Source organism: Typha angustifolia, chromosome 6 (assembly GCF_048772165.1).
Source record: "Typha angustifolia cultivar Huaian chromosome 6, ASM4877216v1, whole genome shotgun sequence".
Classification (NCBI taxonomy): Eukaryota; Viridiplantae; Streptophyta; class Magnoliopsida; order Poales; family Typhaceae; genus Typha; species Typha angustifolia.
In genome coordinates this window covers 653821-662328 of record NC_133244.1, presented here as the reverse complement: position 1 = coordinate 662328, position 8508 = coordinate 653821, and positions in this window count along the sequence as shown.

Here is an 8508-nt window from a genome sequence, read left to right as displayed (position 1 = left end):
AATCAACTCCTTGATTTTTTGTGTTCATGCTATAACTATCATAATAAAAATGCATGTGATGACGTCGTATCATCAATTTATATAAAGTTCCTTTTATTGAAAATGACCCTGGCTCACAAAGGTAATACCAAGTTAAATCTTTGGTATAAATAACCCAAGAATTGTATTGGATAGTTCTCTCCTCCTATAATTGGTAAAGTGCTCTTATATCCATGTTATGTGTTCTATGATTATCTTAAACTTATTTACTTATCCCTTTTTTCTTTTAACAGAAGAAGAACAAAATAATCAGCTAATGTATCTTACTTCTCAAGGACATCTACTTCTAATGTAGTGCGCAATGTTCCTATAATCACAGAGACCACTCATTCATTATCGTCATTTGTATATGTACTGCCGCCGTCACCACAGTAGATGGAGGTCCAACATTTAAAGTTCTGGATGCCTCAACTTTGGAAGGCTCGAGTAATGTCGAATTTGTTGTTCACAGGAAAGTGGTATCCTTGCTCCCTAGTGTTGTCTATCAACCGATCTATATCCGACACTTTAGGTCCCATTTCACTCGTGAAATAGGAATAGACTTCTATAAAATAAGTCTCTTTATTCTGGTGTAGTAATTAAACAACATCTTATCTTATTCTAGTTTATTATTTTAACATTTTCTTCCATATTATTTCATACAATTTTTAAAAACTAATTTATTAATACCCAGAAAGTACTATTTTACCCTTTTGAGCTGACATCACTCATTTAACATCTAATCGGCTATAGTTTGATTTCTCTCTCTCTCTCTCTCTCTCTCTCTCTCTCTCTCTCTCTCTCTCTCTCTTTCTCTTCTCTACAAAGGCAGCCATGCCATGCATCATCAAGCCCAATGCCGACCTCCCTCAACCTCTACACACCTCTCCTCCGATGAAGCATTGCGACTACGCTTTGTACGTCTCTCCTCCGACGAAGCACTACAACCACGCTTTGCACATACTCTCCTTATAGGAGTACATCTCTCCTATCTCTCCAATTAACTAGCATTAAACAGACATGCACAAGAAGGTAAAAATGAAGTAGATTGTAGGGCTATAACTAAGAAGAGTGCAGGATTATAACCCTACATACTAGCGTCGTATGGATTTATAATCTCGCATTATCGCGCAGTGTAGGATTCTTACCCCACATACTCGAGTCAGGGTTATAACTCCACATATTAGCGTACTGGGGGTTATGACCCCGCAACGCGAGAACAAGTCTACATCTTCCCGCATGGAAAATTTTGACACAATACACTATTTACACAAATTATAATTTACAAATTACCTGCATGAATGTGGCGTTTTATCTTCTGTTTCTCTATCAATACGTGCACCTAATTCGATTGAGAAGACTTCAAAGTAGTGCTTTTGACGTTTTTGTTGTAGATGCTAAGAGAGGTTATGCAAACTATAACTTAGAGCCACCGTCCTCCTCGATCGCGTCTTCTTATGGTGGGGCAACATCTCTGTATTTTTTTTTAAGTTCTATCCATATCCAAATTGGATAGAAATTTTTTATCTTAATCTGATCCGAGTCGGGTCGAATCGGAGTTAATCTGACCCGTTTTCACCCCTATGTACACGTGTTCGTCGAATGGGGGATTACATGTTAGGCTTAGTATTTGACATTAGTTATATATATATATTGATTTAGCATATTGACTTGATCCGTATATTTAAACGGGTCAAATGAGTTAGTGGTATAAACCTAAATATGACCGGATTATTAAACAGGGTAGGCAGGTTGACTTATTTATGATCCAAACCCAATAAGACTAAACTCAAACCCAATTAACAATCGGGTTATGGTACCGTATTATTGCAGCCTTGAGCTGTAGTGATCTCTACATAGTATAGTATAGAAGCATCATAAGACAATTGATTGACTACACATGCCGTTTTTGCCCTCTAGCACGACTATTAAGGTTGTAGTATGTTTAGTATAAATTAAAATATTTTATGTTTGTATCTTTCATATTCTCAAAGGTTTTGACAACTAAATATTTGGTGTAAATTCATATTTTATTAGATATTTCTTGCTGAGGTTCAAATGCAAATACTGCATGAAATAGCAATGGTGGCGAGGCATCAACAAGGTGATTATTGACATGTCCATTAGCGTATTACATATGGTTGATGAGCTGCGGTCTTCTCCTAGAGTGCATTAGCTAGTACTAGCTCTCGTAGTGCATTGGACAGCACCATCTCCTATAGGTAAAGGTAGAGATAGAGAAAAAAAGGTAGGGGGAGAGGGAGGGGGAGAGGGATTATAGATGAGTAGGCTACATCTACTATGAAACAGGCTACTAAGGTTGTAGAGCATGCTACAACTATTGCAGAACAGACTATTAAGGTTGTGGAGCTTGCTAGAGGAGGTGATTGCTGCAAAAGAGTAACGAGCAGATGTAGACATGTTTATTTCGTAACTCATACAGGAGCCATCTACTTCTCATGACCTAGGATTGCCTAGGAAGTACAAAAAAAAGAAAGAAAAAACCACAACTTAATTCGATTTTACGTATTGGGTGGGTAGATACTTATTTATAAACTTGAAATGTTTTGATATATAAATATATTTCATTTAGTGGAACTTGTGATTATCTGTTTTGATGTGCGTTAATTTAGTGTTTTAATTTAGATATGGTTTGGTGCATAGATGTTATATCTCATATTAATTACTGGTATTATTGTTTCTTTTAAACATTTCTGATTTTTTTTCTAGAAAAAAGGTGTACATGTAAATCTGTCAGCAGTGTTTCTATTTCACTGTTTCATTTTAGCAATTATAAATTAATGACAGATTGTTATAGTATTCCATTTCAGTTTCAACAAAATTAAAACACTTATTTGTTAAGTGTTTTATTGAAACGCTCACGAGTTAAGCATTTTACATTCAATTGAAACGCTTTTCCTGTCAATGGTTCAGCATATACATTGTTTGCTTGAAAATGCTTAATAAAGGGGTATTGAGGATGAAAAAACAACTGCAGGTTTATTTTTTTCTGGACAGATAATATTTCTTTTTTCCTTTCACCCTTTTGCATTGAAATAACATATTGAAATAAAAATGATATGATTCAACCTCAGACCCTTTTGAATGTAGCGGATAACAGCAGAGCTCGAAAATTAATGTGTATTCGAATCATAGGAGCTGGTAATCACCGATATGCTCATATTGGTGATGTTATTGTTGCTGTAATCAAAGAAGCAGTTCCCAATATGCCTCTTAATAGTTAAGCATTTTATTAAACTTTAAAATGCTTGATTTTTCGACGTTTTAACAAGAACAAATGCGTGGTTTAAATTCTCATTTAATTTTCTTAAGTTAAGATTATAAGTGAAATGCTAACTAGTTTAGCATTTTATGCTTGAGCTTAAAAGATTAATAGGGAAAACACTAATTATTTAAGGGGTTATTTGACTGGGAGCTTTTCTGGATGCAGTGTTTAACTCCGAACCAATCGTTTGGTTTGGTGTATCAAATCTGAAAAGCTGTATTTTGAAAAACTAGTTATGCTTAGATGTAGTCTTTTGGCATTCATTTGATCCTAGTGGATGCCAAAAGATTGCATCTAGTCTAACCTAACTCATCTCTTTCTCTTATCTGATTTCCTTCCCCAACCCTAACTCATCTCCTTTTCTATTCTCCTCTTTGTCTCCTCCACCATTGTTGGCGGGTGGTTGGAGGTTTCTTCGTTGTCACATTGCCAGAGTGTTTCTTCGTCACCGCTTCACCGAGGAAGCTCTCACCCTTTATTTTTCTTCTTCTCAGTGGCTAGGATCCTTATATTTTATTTGCTCTCCTCTTGCTTAGAATCCTTGTATTTCAGCTCTCCCATTGTCGTAAAGCAATAGAGGAGCAGCAAAACAATTTGTAGCTTTTTCTTCCTTCCCAACTTTGCAGCCTTTATTAAGACCTTAAACCCTGCTAAAAAAATTGACTAAGAAAGACGTAGCCAAGGCCATATACTGCATCCATAATGGATCCTTTTGGCTCATTACCCAGAAGGAAAACGTGATAAAAGTGAAAGAGTTAATGGTGAGGATTGAAGGATCATAGCCAAGACCATGCACTGCACCCACAATAGTCTATTTGCCTACTCATTATGTAACACCTAGAAAAATAAAAATAAATAAATAAATAAATCCTACATGTAATCATTTTTTTAGTTCTCCATGAAGCATCTATTCGTCCTCTCCCTTCCCTCATCGACGCTTCATTTTTGGAGTTGCCACCTGGAGATCATGAAACTGACTCTAAGCCCTCATCTCTTCAAAACCTTCCTCTTAACTCTACTAATTACACTATCTTGGCTATTATTCTCATTTTCTTTTACTTTTTCATTGTAGTGAGTGTTTGACGTGATGTACGCATCGATGAGGAATTCTCGGAGCAATCCAATTGCACTAATTGATCCGTGGGTGAGGGCCATCCTGATCCTTTCAATTAATTTATGATTTATTGGGTATTGAAGCCTATAACACAAAAAAATATTATATTTCCATCTTCTCCAATTGGGTTTGCCCGCCGATGACCACCATTCGACCTTGTGTCTACGCGAGGAGATTCGTCTCGTCGTCCTCATTATTTAGGTACCCTCCGCTAGCTTCCTAGACTTTTTATTTGATTTTTGCTATGAGACTTTTGCTTCGCCGATTCTTAGCTTCGACATTAGCCACCATCAATGACCTTGTCGTGCTGCCACCTCTTATCTCCTTCCGTGTGCGCCCCTTCTCCTTTTAGACTAAATCCTATGTGCCTTTTTCTTTCTAGTTTGCCAAATCATAATATTTTTTTATTAACAGTTTTTCTTCTTTTCCTCTTTCTTCTTCCCTCTCAAGGCTTCCCTCTCACCTCTATTCGAGTTAAGCCACTTTTTCCTTATTGGGCCCACCTCTTATTTTGACTTTCAGTAGCTCGAAAGAAAGAGGTTATAAATCCATTCCTGCAGCTGGCTTTTAAAGTTTCTTTTTGAAGTTGTATTGCATAGCTAAACTTAATTTATATTCTTAAAATCTTATTTCTTTAGAAAAACTAATATGTAAAAGTTAAGTTATGTTCCCTTCGTGTATTTATCTATTATAATCATATATTAATATATTATTTTAAATTAGATAATTCTTTTACAATCACTATTGAATATTATTGATATGAATCAGTATTAATTAATTAAGCTAATTTATACAAATAGTTACTAAGAGTTGTTAATTAATACTATAATGGTTGCTAATGAAATTTATACATTAAATAATTATTCAGGATTGCTATCATCATTACTTATGTTAGATGCTTATTTGTATTATTTTAATCATCCACTTTAGTTTACCAACAATTATTTTACCTTAATGTTAGCATTAATCATGTTAATCTATATGACTATACTACTTTGTTAAACTCAAATATTAATTTAGTATTTCAAATCATAATATTAGTTATTGAACTATAGCAAACATCTTAACACACTTCGATAATAACATTTGTCATTTTCTTTCTCATAAAGCTTTGAAATCATTTTGTTAGAATTTGCTAACTATAACTTTTGGACCTTGAAGGGTTGACTCATGCTCGATTATGCTCATCAATATACTAGTAGATACACTATCATACGAAGATGATCTCGAGACACAAGAGGAGATCTACTTTTAAAAAGAGTTTATTGTAATCCGGATATACTTTTTAGGCAAGTGAATCTTTCATAGTTTAGAGATGATGTGAATCTTAGCTTGTTATTAATGAGTGTTATATTAATTTAATTATAATTGTCATACGTAGTATTTATTTTACTATTATTTTATTTATAGTAGGTTATCAATTATATTTTGCTCATATGATTCATGCTTTTTAAAAACATGTGATAATGATTAGATTAATAATGACATGATATAAACTATTGTATGTGAGATTAGAATATTAGTCCTAGCGGTACTTGATGACCTAGGGTTAGGGCGTCTATTGAGTTGTGTGCTCTGCGTGCGATAATGAGCTATATGCTTTTTGTTTTGCTATATGTGATGATAAAGATATATGGTTATGGGCTTACGATTATGGTCCTTAGTCTGATGGCTATAGATATCGATCATATGTAGTGTCGTCAAGTATGCACGAGCGATGTTACCGTTGGATATATAATTCCCACCTCATCGCTTGTATGATTTGTGCATAGATATAAAATTGCTCTATGTGAGCCTATGATGGAGTAAATAAGAATGGATATAAACTCTGCATGAGTCTTTATTATGATATACAAATTATATGATAAATTGAGACATAATCCATGGATATTTGATAGTTATGATTTTTGTTAATTTTTTCATTCAGTATTTACTTCTTGCCTTATTGATTCAAGTATGAAATGTATATCTGCTATATTTATATTATCTTTAGACTATTGTGAATTGCACTTGTTGGACGTTTATACTCACCATTTTTTGGTGGAATATGTTGTACATCTAGTGGTGGATCACACGTTTATCTTGGAGTAGCTGCTGCAATTTAATTATCAGCTGTTTACGTCTACTTTGTTTAGATGAATAGTCGCACTTGCATGGGCTTGAATTTTTAGGTTGTATGGACATGTATTTCTAGAGGCTTATTGTGGCTTGTGTTTTATATTGGGTATTGAACTTATATTTTTCGTAAAGCTAATTATAGCTTTAATACCTTGTGAAAATGTTGACCATTAGGTCATGTGAGCACCACGTGGGCACTTTCCATATGAGGAACATGTTTATCTGGTGATGGGTATTTTATATTACCTAGAAGGAAAACTGGACAAGAGATTGAGTTAGCGGTGAGGATGACTTTGAAGAGAATAGACTTTCCTCTTCTTCCTTCTATGCTACGTATCTAACTAGATGTTTGTCAGAATGGTTGAAACAAGGCTGCCACAGCCATAGTCTATATATATGCAGAAAGAACAATAATCACTTCACAATCAGTCCATTTAAAATTCACTTCACAATCAGTCCATTTAAAATTGAGACAAGAGGGAGAGTATTAAAGACACTTGATATTGATGTTTCATTACATAACTATGCAAGGTAACATAATAGTTTTGCTAGGAATAGAAGTAGATAACTAGTTTTATTGATTGAAGGGAAACATATTGATTTTATTATTATTGGTATGGATGGACATTGCAATAGAAGATGCTATTGAGCATATGCAAGCTATATCATTTAGTGTAATGGCTATTGGATTTATTTCTCTACATGGTTTAGAAAAAGACACCAATTAAATAGTAAACCTATTATATATCGACAAGTGGAGAAAGAAAAGTATATCAAATGGACTATTACATAGTACATATAAGGTAAGCATAGATATGATAAGATTAAAGAGATCTACCTAATTTAATTTATGCACAATTGTAGGAAAGAAAGGGTTGCCATACATTGTTGATCGAATACAGTATATATCATTTCGTAAGGTATATCAAATATTTGAGTATAAATCTATATAGATATAATGTTATTATACCATTTTAATCATAATGCCATGTATGTACCAGGATTGCATGGGAGCAATAGATGGAACACATATATACATGCATCTAACACAAAATGTTTTTTCTTGCCAAAGTAGACTTTAGTTTAAAATCCACTTATGTTCTTTGCATTAGGTGGGAATGATCAACTCATGATGCATGTGTTCCAAGATGCATTAGGTAGGCCAAATGGCTTGAATGTACTTTTAGGTACTTTTTTAACAAAGCAATTAATATTTTTATTTTAATGTAGGTAAATATTACTTGTGTGATGCTGGCTATGCTACTAAATATGGATTCGTTGCTCCACACCTCACCATGATGTATGATATCATCTAAAAGACTAAGGTTCTCAAACACCTTCCAATCCTAGAGAATTGTTTAATTATTTGCATTCATCAACCCGCATATCAATTGATTGTGTATTTGGGTCTTCCATTTTATCCATTTCGAGCACAGATATTATATTTGGGTCTAAAATTCGATTCTATATTCAAAAATTATTTTTATTTAATTAGTTAGGATATAATTTTAAATTTTATTATCCATATAATATCTATATTCGAATTCATATCCAGACTAAAGCATAAATTCGAACGTGAGTTAAATACTATTCTATGCGTATCCATTTAGACTCGTGCTACAGTATAATAGACTTTTTTGGTTTTAAATTTGATGGACAGACTCTTTTGGTAAATAAAGTCTCAAACGGGGTTAGTTTGGTAAAACACTCGGCTTATGCGTACTCCGTACCATATCCTCTGCGCCAATAGCATCCACACGTCCTAAAGTGGGTCCCGCGGCTTATAAATAACGGGATAATTAACGGCAATCACATAGATTAAGAATCTAAAATCTCGCCCGCTCACTTGATGATGCCACGTCACCTAATAGTAGAGAGTTTGTGAAACTTTTCGTGACGTAGCATTTTTCCGTTATTTTTTTTTCAAAATTCTGCCCAAAAGGGAGTCGTCGGTCGTTATTTTTTCTAATCT